Source organism: Grampus griseus (genome assembly GCF_964374135.1).
Source record: "Grampus griseus genome assembly, chromosome: 12".
Taxonomy (NCBI): domain Eukaryota; kingdom Metazoa; phylum Chordata; class Mammalia; order Artiodactyla; family Delphinidae; genus Grampus; species Grampus griseus.
In genome coordinates, this window is record NC_139006.1 from 68,425,965 (window position 1) to 68,441,352 (window position 15,388).

The 15,388-nt window shown below is 37.0% G+C and overlaps 1 protein-coding gene across 1 annotated transcript in view; it reads left to right on the forward strand.

Annotated features, from left to right (window-relative positions):
- DCC (DCC netrin 1 receptor) overlaps window positions 1-15,388 on the forward strand; it is a gene marked incomplete at both ends in the record, with an annotated part of 1,164,115 nt that overhangs the window by 954,186 nt on the left and 194,541 nt on the right. The gene's annotated exons all lie outside the window — the stretch shown is intronic.

Below are 15,388 nucleotides of genomic sequence, written 5' to 3' on the forward strand. Positions count from 1 at the left end.
AAATAAACAGAAATATAAATAATATAAATAACAAAGCAAAAATATACTCTAGAGAATTAGAGTTACAAATGAGCAAAGTAGAAATTAATAAAAATGAAAGATACTTGAAAAGACGTAAGTTATGATCAGTAAACTTAAAGCTAGGTGATTCAAACTGGGGCAAAGAAAAAAGTAGCTGCAAGAATAAACACATGTGTATTATAAATGTGGTGACCCAAGATGGCCGCCTATATAACCAGCAATGGAATTCACTTCTTCTTCACTAATAGACCTGAAAATATTCAAGTTACTGGAAGGTGAAAATGCTGTATCTCTTTCTTTTCCTCTCCTTTTTCTCTCTCCCTCTCTTCTCTCCATCACCATTCCTCAAATCCGTCCTCCCTTTCTCTTCCTTAAACTCCTTCTTTTAATTTTCTTCCTTTTTGATCTTTCCCTTCTTCCCTTTCTAAAGAACTCACTGCCATACATGATTTTAATATTGTCACAGATTTGGGTTTACAACATGATTATGGTGGCAGTGAAACAATCAACATACACTATTTCCACAGTAATGATAGTCACTGCCATGTGATAGCACATTAATTCAAAGAAAAGTTATAGAAAATTTGCTAAACATCAGGCATTGTGCTTAGCTCTGAGGATATAATAATAAATAAGAAAGACATGATTCTTTTTCCTTGTGGAGCTTAGAAAGACAAACATTCTAAGTGAAGTCATAGGAAATTACCATTGTTATAATACATACCTGGTTGAATATTGGCCATATCCTATTGTTCAACATAGGATGGATGGCTAAATAGAAAGATAGGAAGATAGATAGATAGGCAAAGAGACAGACGTAGAGAAGATTTACATCTGAATGAAACCTGAAGGATGAACAAGAATTAGCTATGCAAAAACATATATTAGAAATTGAGGAGGAGAAGTAGAGGGTAAGGTAAATGCATGTTTGAAGTCAAGATAGGTCATGGTGCTGCTAGGGACCCAAAATAAAGACCATCAAGGCTGAAACACAGAGATGGCATGCAGTTACTTTTGCAAGACAGGCATGTTCTAAATCTGGCATGACCAAATTAAGGATTTTGAACTTTGTCCTAAGAATCTCATTAAAGCCATAACCCGCTTTATCCTAAGCAAGTCATGAAATAATTTTTTAAAATACTGACAATTATGTTTGCATTTTGAAGAGACTAGTCTGGCTAAAGCACAAAAAATGTTTTAGAAGTAGACAGACATGGGCCAACTCAGTTAGGACAACCCTAAAGTAAACCCTAAAATAAAGTAACTTGGGGCTTAGAAACTGTTATTTAACTTGTCTTAGATAAGGTAAATCGAGAAGTGGAGCTACACAAATTCACACTTTGCAAAACATACACCCTTCATTAATAGGTTAGGGAACTTGAATTCATGTAATCATTTATTCAACATGTAATTTTTCTTGAAAAATTTTATATACCAGGCATTATTTTAGGTACTAGGGGCAAAGCAATAAACAAAGTCCCTACTCTCAAAGAGTATAAATTTTATTGAGGTAGAGATAGATAGTGATAAATTATCAGAAGAAAACAAAGTGTGGTAGAAGGAATAACAAGTGATTCGGGAGTACTCTTTTATATGGGGGATTGAGAAGATTTCTCATGTTAGGAAAATATAGCACAGACTTTGAGAAAGCGAGGGAGACAGCCATGCAAATAGGTCAGACAAGAGCCCTTGGTTCAGAAGGAATAGCAAGAAGAGACCATCCAGAAATTGAAGCCCAGTTGGTGGTTGAAGTATGACAAGGAGGCCGGGATAGCTGGGCCTAAAGTCATGAGGACATGATCTGTCTTATTTAAACAATAAAAGGATGGTTAGGATATGCTGTAGGAATACTTCATTTTTCTATTTTACTTGAGAAATAACTTTTAAAGTTTATATACTTGTGTTTTATACTCTCATCTATACATGTGGGGTATATATTGTTATCCTTACTTTTAAAGAACAGTAACTTAAGCTAAGAAAATTAAACCAACTTGATTCAGTCACTCTGCTGGTAACTGTGGAGCTGACACTTAAGACCGGGTTGGGTGAGTCAATGCCCAGTAGAGGTTATCAAAGCAAAGTCCCCATGAATCCTTTAGAACTGAGCCAATGACAATAAAAACACAGTGATTCAAGGCAAAAGATTCTAAGAAATGAAGTCATATCATTTACCCAAACGTAAGGGACTCTATCTCTTACCGGAAGGAGTGAAAATAAATGGAGTGGAGGTGCTGAAGTTCCTATAAAATATCCAGGATGAATGGGGCGCTCCACTTGACTTATGTGTTCTTTCTCCTCACTCTGAAAGACTCACATTGTACGTAGAACCAAAGTGTAAAATCACAGCTCCTGGGATGGCACAAAGCTTCCACTTAACTGCATTCTTTTCATATCTATGTGATCTAAGTAGAATCCATTTCATACATCTATTCTAATCAAGAACCTCTATGCCGAGCTCATGAATAGTGTCTTAATAAATGCTGTTTCACTGGATGTTTGAACTATACCATGTTTTTAGCTTAATAATATCTCTCTTCTGCATGAAGCATCCCTCCTGACTTTTTTCCTTATTTGAGTATTGATTAAGCAGTTATGATGTGCCAAGTAAACAGGGAGTACAAATGTGAAAAATGAACAGCTCTCTTGAGGCACTAACAGATACTGGCTGCAATGATTGAACAGGCATCATGAAAACAAATAGTACTTAAACTAGAAACTTCAGGGAAAGGGGACTGATGGCTAGGATTACAGTGAAGGGTGTGTAGGACAGCATAGTAGACATTTTTCAAAGTGAATACCTTAAGAAAAATCATTTCTACCACTATTTGTTCAGAATTCATCCTCCCTCATCCAAATGGTACTCCTTTAGCAGCTGGTTAACACATTTCAGTACATTTCAAATACTGCCTCTTCTCTCATTCTTGCACTTCTTCATTTGGATTATAATTGTTTACACAGTTCTTGTCCTTGATCGTAAGATGTGCATCAGTAATCTGACAAAAGGTAAATGAAAAATTAATAGAAGAAACCTAGTACAGTTCATACTTCTTGCACATAATGCTGTTATAGTTTATGATTTAAGATAGTATACATTTAAAACGTAATGGAAACTAATAGCCATTTCAGGGTATTTAACTATAGGAGCGTGGGACAGATGTGTTTCACTTGCTTTGTAAAGCACTGATTTTACTCACTGTACTAAATTAATAGGACCAGACATATTTGGTCCTAAGGCTTTCTCAATTTCTGGACCCCGTGATCTCTTTTCACTGAGCAACTCCCTGAAACTTATTTCAATTCCTCTTCCTTCCTCCTTTTTTTTTTTCTTTTGACTACATCATTCAAATAGTAGAAAGTATAACCCTTGATACGAATTAATATTCGGATGAATGGACAAGCTCAGAAGTGGTCACTAGTAGCGCCAAGAGAATACTCAGCGGGATGGCTTGCTCTCTTTCTATATGGAAATATAGAAATAATATAGAATATAGAATCTATAGGATAAATATATACATATATTTAAGCTATGGAAGTTTTCTTTAAATATTCATCTCATTTTAACTTATTCAAGTAAATGTTTAAATTATAAAATGAGACTTAGATGACTTCTACCAGAGCTTTCATAGCTAAGCATTCCGAAGTCAGATTTCCATATAGAATGGCTTTGATTTCCTCTAAGTTTTCGGATAAGGAGGAAGCAATCCTTTTGAAAACCACTTGAAACGGGAGGCATTCTTTGCTGTAGCCAGAGAAATCTACATTGGCTGGGAAACCCAGTGTTGGCCCTTCTAGGTGCATAGTGTTGCATAACTTTCTCCCTTTGCCTTTAAGTCACCTTGTGAACTCAGAAGGTGTGATCTACTCATTAGGGTGGTAATGGTAACTCTGAGCCTTGCAAGTCAGCTAAACAGAAGCAGCGGTTTGTACAGATAGCTGAAAGCAATGAAAGTAATTCCCTCTCCTTCCGTGACTTCTGTAGCTTCTCTTGCCTTCTCTGTTTGATTTAAGCAGTGTGAAGATCTACAGTAACTTGGAGAAATACTCCAGTTCCTTATGGATTACCCTTTTAATTAGGATGTTTTGTTAAAGTAATTACAGAGCCAAACCTCACTGTTTGTTCAGGGTTCCCTGAAAGCATGTTTGCTATTACTAACAGCTGGGAAGTTTTAAAATATTTATTTTGTGCCTCAAAATTTCAGCTTAAAAAAACAAAATCATTAGAATTCCCCAAAGTTCTTATGTAAATGTCTTGCATAAGGATATGAAGGAATTTATGAGGAAGTTCGGCACGGCATCCTCCAGGAAATTGAGGTTGGACATCCATTTGTGCTGCTTTAAAAAAAAAAATTAAAGTGAACAGGTAGAAATTGTTATACAAATCAATAATGATATAATTTAAAATTAAACCTCTACCCTAAAATGGAGGAGCTTGGCTAGCAAAAATCAGCAATGCAGAGACTCCTGAAAATACAAGAGTGATGTAAGCAAAAACGGTGAATCTAAGAAGAGGTTCTAATTTCCTGACCCCAGGAAATAAATAATTAACCCTATTAGCCTGTTCGGTAATGGTAAAGTGGAATTACTGCAAATTCATTTCATTTGAGAAGTGAACCATGAAAAAACTTCTGCCTTTTGGAATCTGCATGATATGTGATACTCCCTGGGCATATGGCTTTGAGAAGGAACACATTAAAGTTTATTTTAAGAATAATGGTAAAATCTAAGATGATGACTCCACCCAGAAAGAAGAAACATTGCATATTAAAAATGTCATATTCATTCAAAAAATAGACTCTGACAAGTGGGAAATCTCTAGGCAGAAGAAGGAGAAATGAGAAAAATAAGTTTTTGACTCACTGAAATAAATTGAAGAATAGAAAAAAGAAAGGAAGAAGGAGAAAAAGAAGGAAGGAAGGAGAAAATAATACATGGAAGAGTTGTGGTAGGCTGAATAGTGGCCCCCCAAAATGTCCACATCCTAATCCCTGGGGTCTGTGAGTGAGAGACTTTGCAGATGTGATTATATTAAGGTTTGTGAGATAGGCGATTATCCTGGATTTTCTGGGTGGACCCAATGTATTCAAAAGTGTTCTTGGAAGAAGGAGGTAGGAAGCTCAGAATGACAGGAGGTGTGACAGCAGAATCAGGTTGGAGTGACGTGGGGCATGAGCCAAGGAAGTTCGAAAAAAGCAAGAAAACACATGGTCCCTTAGAGCCTCAAGAAAGAGTTATTAGGCCCTGCTGATACCTTGATTTTAGCTCACTGAAACAGATATTAGAGTTCTGACCTCCAGAAATGTAACATAATAAATTTATGCTGTTTTAAGCCACTAAGCTTCTGGTAAGTTAATACACCAAGTATAGTAGCAATAGGAAACTAATACAACTGCCAGAAGAAAAAAAAAATTTTTTGTTTGTGTCATTTCAGTCATTGACAAAGATTAAGTATAATTATACCAAAATAAAATTTGTTTAAAATAAGATAAACCAGTTTGTGTTTTCTTTTGGTTTCATGTTAACATCATTTGAGGCCAAAAGGTATGAAAAAATGAGCAGTAAACTTGAAATAGAAAGTAGGACAAGAAAAGGGAAAAATAATATTAATTTTATTGGGGGGAATGTAAATTGATATACCCACTATGGAGAACAGTATGGAGGTTCCTTAAAAAACTAAAAATAGAATTACCATGTGGTCCAACAATCTCACTATTGCACATATACCCAGAGAAAACCATAATTCAAAAAGACACACGCAGGCTTCCCTGGTGGCACAGTGGTTGAGGGTCCGCTTGCCGATGCAGGGGACGCGGGTTCGTGCCCCGGTCCGGGAAGATCCCACATGCCGCAGAGCAGCTGGGCCCGTGAGCCATGGCCGCTGAGCCTGCGCATCCGGAGCACCTCCGGAGCCTGTGCTCCACAACGGGAGAGGCCACAACAGTGAGAGGCCCGCATACCGCCAAAAAAAAAAAAAAATAGACACATGCACCCCAATGTTCATTGCAGCACTATTTACAATAGCCAGGTCATGGAAGCAACCTAAATTCCCATCAACACACAAATGGATAAAGAAGATGTGGCACATATATACAATGGAATATTACTCAGCCATAAAAAGGAACGAAATTGGGTCATTTGTTGAGACGTGGATGGATCTAGAGACTGTCATACAGAGTGAAGTAAGTCAGAAAAAGAAAAACAAATATCATATATTAAAGCATGTATGTGGAACCTAAAAAAATGGTACAGATGAACCAGTTTGCAGGGCAGAAGTTGAGACACAGATGTAGAGAAGAAACATATGGACACCAAGGGCAAAAAGCCGTGGGGGGGTGGGAATGGTGGTTGATGATTTGGGTGATTGTGATTCACATGTATACACTGATGTGCATAAAATTGATGACTAATAAGAACCTGCTGTATAAAAAAAATAAAAATTAAAAAAAAAAGAACTGCCCTACTCCCATCATAACCAGTTAAAAAAAAAAGGAAAAAGGAAGGAATATAGAAGATTTACTTGGACATAACTGAAATATTCACACAATTAGAAAATCATATTTTTTTTCCCTAAGCATCCAAAGAACATTTAATGTTTGCCTATAAAGAAATGGATTTAAAGTTCTTGGATCATACTAAACACATTCATTGATCACCATGTAATTAAACTAATAGTTAATAATAATATAATACCCAATATATATTTGCAAATATAAAACATACTTCTAAATAATTCTTTGGTCCAAAAGAAATTATGTTACATCTCGAATGTAACTTTTAACACCTAAAATCTAGGCAACATGGTTTACTTGTATACCCTTTAGATTAAAAATATTAGGTACAGTTTTATAAAATTGATTTTTAAATTTTAACAAATACAGAAATTATTTTCATTTGACTATTTCTTTTGATAAAAACGTTCTTTTAAAATGCATCTAAGTAGATGTACCAATTTGAGGGTAAAGAGTGGGGTGGTTTATACCATTGATCTTGCAAATGTGATCATCTGGAGATATAAAGATGTTAGTATGAGATTTTATGCACAGTGGAATGTAGGTGGCATGTTGTGAAAAAGGATTTCTTTCACATGGGCTTTTGATAGGAAATCCATGATATTTTGCATTGCTGATTGACAAATAGGCTCATGGGATAAGGTTAGGCCAGTGGTACAGCAGCCAAGTCATCATGAAGTTGAAGAATACAGCCCCTTATTCTCATTCAAGTGGAAGTCACCTTACATATAAGAAATGTTGCCATCAAAGCCAAAACTGGTTTTTGAAAGGAATTTAAAATCTGCTTTAGTTCTTCAGCGAGTGGTTGTTCAGAATCTTAGAGCTCCACTATACAAAGCATGGTACGAATTATTTAGACTTCAATAAATGTTCAAGGAAATTCCAAATCCTTTCCTTGGCTGTAGCAAACTTTTTAATGCTCTCATGAAATGTTTGATTCCCTATGACTTGATTGACTTTTTCTAAGTGTAATGTAATGGATAAAATTGTGGACTCTGAAGTCTTAGTAACTAGGTTTGAATCCTGCTCCACTCACTATACAATCTTGGGCAAGGAGCTAAACTTCCCTGAGTTTTCTCATCTACAGGTAGAGTAACAACAATACCAACACATTTTTGTGAAAATTAACTATGATAATGGTAGTAAAATACTCAGCAGCATGTCTGATATATATCAAACACTCAACAAATGCTTATTGATATTGTTTGTTTTGATAAATTAGATCTCAAACCTTGACAGCAATATGAAATACTAATATCATTGTCTTATGAAGCTTCTTCTTGTTCATGATCATAAAGCCTTGTCTGCATTAAGAGATTAGATGTGTTCCCTTCTGATACAAAAGCAGGACATACATTCAGCACATCTTAAAAGCCACCATCTAATTAAGGAATAATTTAAAGGGGTGTTGTCATATAATTTTATCAATAGATGCAGGAGGGCGTTTTGTAAATTTAGACGGTTATTACCAATCTTTTAAAAACTCATGTTAACATAGGAATATAAAGAAACTTTCAAAATATTATTGTAAAAAGCATTATTGGGGCTTCCCTGGTGGCGCAGTGGTTGAGAATCCGCCTGCCGATTCAGGGGACGCGGGTTCGTGCCCCGGTCCAGGAAGATCCCACATGCCACGGAGCATCTGGGCCCGTGAGCCATGGCCGCTGAGCCTGCGTGTCCGGAGCCTGTGCTCCACAACGGGAGAGGCCACAACAGTGAGAGGCCCACGTCCCGCCAAAAAAAAAAAAAAAAAAATTGTAAAAATGTAAGCATTATGCTACATGGTAAAATACTAACTCCTTTGGCTTTAAGATCCAAACAAGCTAAGGAAGCTTCCTATTTCTACTGTTTCTGTTATTCAACAGAGTGTAGAGGTTTTGGTAAAAACAAAAACAAAAAAAACTTAAAAAGCCGTAACATTTTATTACAGAGGGAAAGAATTGATTTTTATAAATGGTGTGACTGCATATTTGGAAATTTTAAGAAACTACACTGAAAACCTATAAGAACCAATAAGAAAATGTAATGTAGTAGGTTTCGATATATATATATATATATATATATATACACACACACACACACACACACAAACATACATACACAAAAGTAGCTTTTTATTACACTATCAATAATTAGTTTAAATATTAAAAAGAAAAGAAATGCACTCATACAGCAACCTAAAGTAAATCTAAGACTAAATTTAACAAGATGTAAACAAATGTATATGAAGAAAACAATAGCATTTTATTAAAATATAAAAAATAAAACATGAGTAAATAGAAAGGTATGTATATTCTTTGATGCAAACCTTGCCATTACATAACTTAGTTTTTCCCAAATTAATGGTTAATTTAATATTATTCCAATCAGAGTAAACTTTATATGGAAGAATAAATATAAAAGAATTCGAAAACATTTTGACAAAGTAGAACAAACATTTTTAGTATAAAACCTGATTTAAAACCAATATAGTACTGTCTGGCATAGAAATAGACAAGTATGTAGATCAGTGTAACAGAACATAGAGAGCAGAAACATTTGCTATCATTTGAGAAATAAATAAAATAATAAAGTTGATATTTCCATCAGCAGATTATTCAATAAATAGTGTTGAGACTATCGCCAGTACTTTTGGTAGAACATAAAGTTTTCCTTCTCTTACATCAAACTAGTTGACAGTGATTCTAATGATGGAATTGAAGCAAAAGAGGGTGAAGTTATCACTTATATAATTCCAAGACAGATTGGCCATGGGTGGTTTTAAAGATTTTGTTGTTTTTTTCTTTTGGTATTTTCAAGTATAACAAAGATGGAGAGCTCAAAAACATCCTTTTAAACAATTGGAGGTTGTGAGCTGATCTGCAAGGCATCATTTCTGTTATAACTCAATGTGTTATTCACATTGGGACAGTACTGGCATCCACCAGTCACCCAGGCCAGCAGGCTTCCTGAGATTGGGGGAGGGAATGATTGCAAAGGGAAGCAGCATGAGGAAATTTGGAGGTGGGGGTGGTACTTTCCTGTACCATGGCGGGAATGCTGGATACATGAACTGAGTACCACTGAGTGAATTTGCTGCGTGTAAATTTTAAAACTATATTAAAAAGTTAAGTCTGAGAAAATGGTAGGAGTAGAACTGCAAAAAATAAAACAGAATAACACAGTCGAATTAAATGATGAATAGAAGTGATTGTCCCCTGCAATAAACAAACAACATTCCAAGTTTACAGAGGTGTAGTGGCTTAAGGAAGATGATGTCCTTTGCTGAGAACAGGCCCTGCCAGTAGAAATGAACACATTAGTATGTACCAGACCTGTCTAGAAAGACAGAGTGTGGGTATGTCAATTGCCTTCTGTAACTCTCTGTAAAGAAATATAAGCTGTTAAGGACTGGAGCAAAACTCTAACAAAAGGAACCATAAAATGCAGCATACTAAATAAAGAATAAACATGTATTTGTCAAAAGTACCAGCTGCCTGACACTACTTGGCAGTGCCGTATCCACAGCAGACGGTACACAGCCGCAGTCATTTTCGTTAGCAGGAGCCAGAGGAGACCAATCTTGCTGGTGACTAGGAGAAAATGACATTAATAACTATATTTTCATCTCGTTTCATCATCAAAGTTAAAAAATGTTATTCCATTTTTTTTCTTAAAAATGTTATGGAGAGAGTTATATAAAATTGTGGTAATTTTATATTTAATGAGTCATGCATAATGTATTGAACCTTATAGGAAATATAGACTTTATTTCTGTATTCTTGAGCGATTCGTGCCAGGAACTATTCTAATTACTGGAGTTATAGAGAATTTATGGAGAGAGATGAGACAAAGAATAATGAAATAATCACATGAAATAGGTAGCACAATAAGTGACCATAAATCCTATGGGGAAAAACATGAGAGGAGATTATTAGGAGAGTAGTAAGAGATTAGAGATTAGGGAAAGATTGCAGTTTTAAATATGGTAGCCAGAGAAGTCTGAAATTGGAAATTAAATAACTAAACCTGAAGAAGGTCAGGGAGGAAGGTATCTCTGAGGCAGAGCTTCCCAGGCAGAGGCTACAGCAAGTGCAAATACCCTGAGGCCAGAGCATGCCTGTCATGTTTGAGGAAAAGTAAGTGTCCACTGTGGATGGCTGGGATGAGGTGAGCAAGGGGGGAAGTGGTAAGAAATGAGGACAGAGCTTCCCTGGTGGCGCAGTGGTTGAGAGTCCGCCTGCCGATGCAGGGGACGCGGGTTCGTGACCCGGTCCGGGAAGATCCCACATGCCGCGGAGCGGCTGGGCCCGTGAGCCATGGCCACTGAGCCTACGCGTCCGGATCCTGTGCTCCGCAACGGGAGAGGCCACAGCAGTGAGAGGCCCGCGTACCGCAAAAAAAAAAAAGTAAAGAACCTGGCCTTCCAATGTGATAATGGAAGACTTTAGGGAGTTTTGGGTGATCTTATTTGCTTGATAGCATCTTATTTGTATTTTATTTGTTTTCACACATGGTCACACTGTGTATCCATACAGATTTATTTTAAATACCTTCTATATGCTGGTGGCTTCCACATCTATAAACCTGTCCATGGTCTTTCTCCAAAACCTCTATCCCTTCCTAGTTCCCTAATATCTATATATGTGACTAACAGGCATCTCAAATTGACCACGACCAAAAAATGTGTCTGTTTTTCCTCAGCTCAGTACATCATCCACCAGTTGCCCAAAAGCCAAAGGTCTGTGAGTTATCATCGATCCTCCTCTTTACCATGCCAGTGACACAGCTCTGTTGACTGCACCTCTCAGAAGTCCCAGATACGTACACTGCATCTCCACAGTGGCCACGCAGACAAGTGCAAACATGTTTTCATGGTCTCCAAATTTTTTTAACTTTTTAAAGAATTGTTTTAAAGTACACATTACGCAAAATTTACCATTTTAACCATTTTTAAGTGTACGGTCCAGTAGCATTAAGTACAGTCACACTGTTTAGTAACCATCACTACTACCCTTCTCCAAAACTCTTTTAATTTTGCAAAACTGAAACGCTATACCCATTAAATGGTAACTCCTTACTCCTCCCTCTTCCCTCCTCCCAGCTGCCAGCAGTCATCATTCTACTTTGTCTTTATTAACTTGACTGCTTTAAATATCTCATATATATGGAATCATATAATTTTGTCCTACTGTGACTAACTTATTTCACTTGCATAATGTCCTAAAGGTTCTTGTAGCATGTCAGAATTTCCTTCCTTTTGAAAGATGAAAATTATTCCATTATATATATAGAACACAGTTTGTTTATCATGATGGACACTTGAGTTGCTTCTATCTTTTGAGTATCTTGAATGCTACCTTTTGAGTATCCTGAATGCTGCTATGAACACAGGTATATAAATATCTGTTTGAATACCTGCTTTCAATTGTTTCAAGAATATACCCATAAGTGGAATTGCTAGATCATATGGTAATTCTTTTTTTTTTTTTTTTTCGATACGTGGGCCTCTCACTGTTGTGGCCTCTCCTGTTGCGGAGCACAGGCTCCGGATGCGCAGGCTCAGCGGCCACGGCTCACGCACCCAGCCGCTCTGCGGCATGTGGGATCTTCCCGGACCGGGGCACGAACCCGCGTCCCCCTGCATCGGCAGGCGGACTCTCAACCACTGTGCCACCAGGGAAGCCCTGGTAATTCTATTTTTAATTTTTTGAGGAACCACCATATTATTTTCCATAGCAGCTGCACCGTTTTACATTCCCACTGGGTGACTCCCTTTTTATCCTCTTCCTTTTCCGTCTATGGTCAAGCACAGTGACCTTCTTTGGTTTCTTCAAGTACTAAGTTCCTTCTTCCTCTAGAGGTTTTGCTGTAGTTATTCCTTCTGTCTATAAAGCTTTCCACCCTGAGGGCTACTTGACTGGCTCTCTGATCATTCACCTTAGACTCTTCCAGGGATACCTTCCTTGATGTGTCACGTATGTGATTCAGTTATATCCTATATCCTAGCTTACCAAGATCTCATGATTTCCTTGTTTGTTTATTCTTAATTATTTTGGTCTTATCTCCCTCAATACTCTATTCCCAGTACCTAGAACTATGATTGATGCATAGAAGATGCACAGTAATTGTTGAAATGTCACTGAGATTAGTCTGGTAACTTTCCCAGTGTGCTATATGTGAATATTACTCATTAGTGAAAGTCCGTATCATCACTCAGAGAACAATAAATATTCTTTAGAAACAAACTAAGACAGAATTCATAATTCCATAGTCTAATCAGGAATGGCAGTTAACCTAGTTATCTTGACTCTGGTAGAAATTTGCGGCCTTGTTAATTTGGATATTTCAGGCAAGATATGTTCTTTGTTTTCAAGTTATTTCAATAATTACCTTACTACTTCTCTATGCTTTATATATGCAGACATTATCCTAGAGGTACTTATAAAATCTGTCATGGACTTCTAAATAGCAAATTTGTTTTGGCCTTCAAACAAAGGGTACTTACATCATTTACCTTGCATAGCGGATTTTCTAAATGTTTTATAGTTCATTCCAGTAGTAACCACTTTCATAATCTGTAAGGTCAGCTGCATTAGACAAAACTCACGCAGGTAGCATAAAAGGAAAATTGTCGTTTCTGTCTTTATATTAAGAAGTGAGTAGGTGGGTAAAAATGGGCTATTCCAGATTATGAATAATCTCCTAACACAGTTATCTTTATGATGAGGCCATATATTTTGAATGACTTAAGTCTGATACTTGACAGGCACCATTCCGTCTGGCCCAATGATCTTTTTTTTTTTTTTTTAATTTATTTTTGTCTGCGTTGGGTCTTCATTGCTGGGCGCAGGCTTTCTCTAGTTGCAGCGAGCAGGGGCTACTTTTCATTGCGGTGCACAGGCTTCTCTTGTTGTGGAGCAAGGGCTCTAGGCACACAGGCTTCAGTAGTTGTGTCATGCAGGCTCAGTAGTTGTGGCTTGCAGGCTCTAGAGTGCAGACTCAGGCGTTGTGGTGCACAGGCTCTAGAGCACAGGCTCAGTAGTTGTGGCACATGGGCTTAGTTGCTCCGCAGCATGTGGGATCTTCCCGGATCAGGGCTAGAACCCACGTCGCCCGCATTAGCAGGTGGATTCTTAACCACTACACCACCACAGAAGTCCCTGGCCCAATTATCTTAACTGGGTTGTAAGAACCCATTAAATGTTTAGATGGGAGGCAGCATATACTCTTATGTATCAACACCCTTATTTTTTTATCACGTTAAAAAGTAGTTTGATATTTGCATCTAGGATTGAAACTCCTTTTATGTAGTGAAGAATAAAGATGAGTCTTGTGTACCGACAGCCCCTCTTCTTCAAGAATCAGTTCGTGCATTCATTACCATGGTACCCTTAAAGCTCTTATAGATGTAATTTTATGGTTATTAATTTAACTAACTTGCAGGGGGATATTCTGTGGTTTGCAGAAAAATGGAGAAATAGTTATTCTGAATTTTTTTTCTTTTTATTCTAAAAGATGTTGAATATTGTCATTCAAATCATTAGGCTTTCATATTATTTTGAAAAAGTCATAAATGCAGAAAATCTGAATCACATTTAGTTCCTTTTCTAAAAATAAGATTAGGCAGATTATCCTATTTCAATAATTATTTCAAAAACATCAAATATGCCAGATAGAATTCATTGGAGAGCCCATTACATTTCAAGGACACTGGAGAGCCTCCATGGCAATAGGGTTGAAAAGTATTAATCCATCCCTTTCATCTTTTTATTACTTTTACATTGGGTTTATAGTAGGAAGTTCTTTACAAACATTGTGTTCTGTTGTTAAGATTTATATATACATTTTGAGATGATTTTTTACACCTTTGCATATTATATCTCCGGCATCTTCAGGGCAAACAATAGCTTGTCCCTTTTGTTCACAAATGGGTATCTTCAAGGAAAAAAAAAGAGCATCTTTAGAAAATGTTGTTGACGTAGCACCTTTCGAATGTAGCATCTTTTGAAAAGCTGTTAGTATGGTACCTAGTTTAAAAGCTTCAATAAAAAACATGCTTCCATATACCACTTAAGCTAGAAGTGTGCGTGTTGAAGATGGATAAAGGTGGTGAAGATTACATCATCTTTTGCCATTACATCAAGGAGAAAAATAAAATTTAATATTACCTTTAGTCATCAAACTCTCCTACATAATTTGACATGTATTACCTTCAGAGATTTTCAGTATTAAAGAGATAATGAACACAAATAGTTTGAATACAGTTTAAATCACTAATATTTTTGAGTACTTATCAATTGCCAAGAACTGTGCAAAGCACGTAACGGACTATTAAAGTTTACATGGGTATATTCTTTCTTAAATTTCTTCCTAGAATACTACTTTGATTTTCAAAGAATAGGCTACATGTGCCTGTATGAAACCTATCAAAATATATATCATAGGGCTTCCCTGGTGGCGCAGTGGTTGAGAGTCCGCCTGCCGATGCAGGGCACACGGGTTCGTGCCCCTGTCCGGGAAGATCCCACATGCCGCGGAGCGGCTGGGCCCGTGAGCCATGGCCGCTGAGCCTGTGCGTCCGGAGCCAGTGCTTCGCAACAGGAGAGGCCACAACAGTGAGAGGCCTGCATACCGCAAAAAAACAAACAAACAAACAAACGAACAAAAAAATATATATATCATAGTATATTGTAACTGCCTTTTTACTTTTCTGTCTTTTCCATTAAACTATAAACAACAAGAGTACAGGTTTTAGGTCTGCCGTATTTACTGTCTCCTGTAACGTGATTGTCATGGGTACCTAGCCTTATACCTCAAACCTAGTAGGCACTCTACTAACATTTATTAATAGAATTATGATCAGTGTCCAGAAAATACCT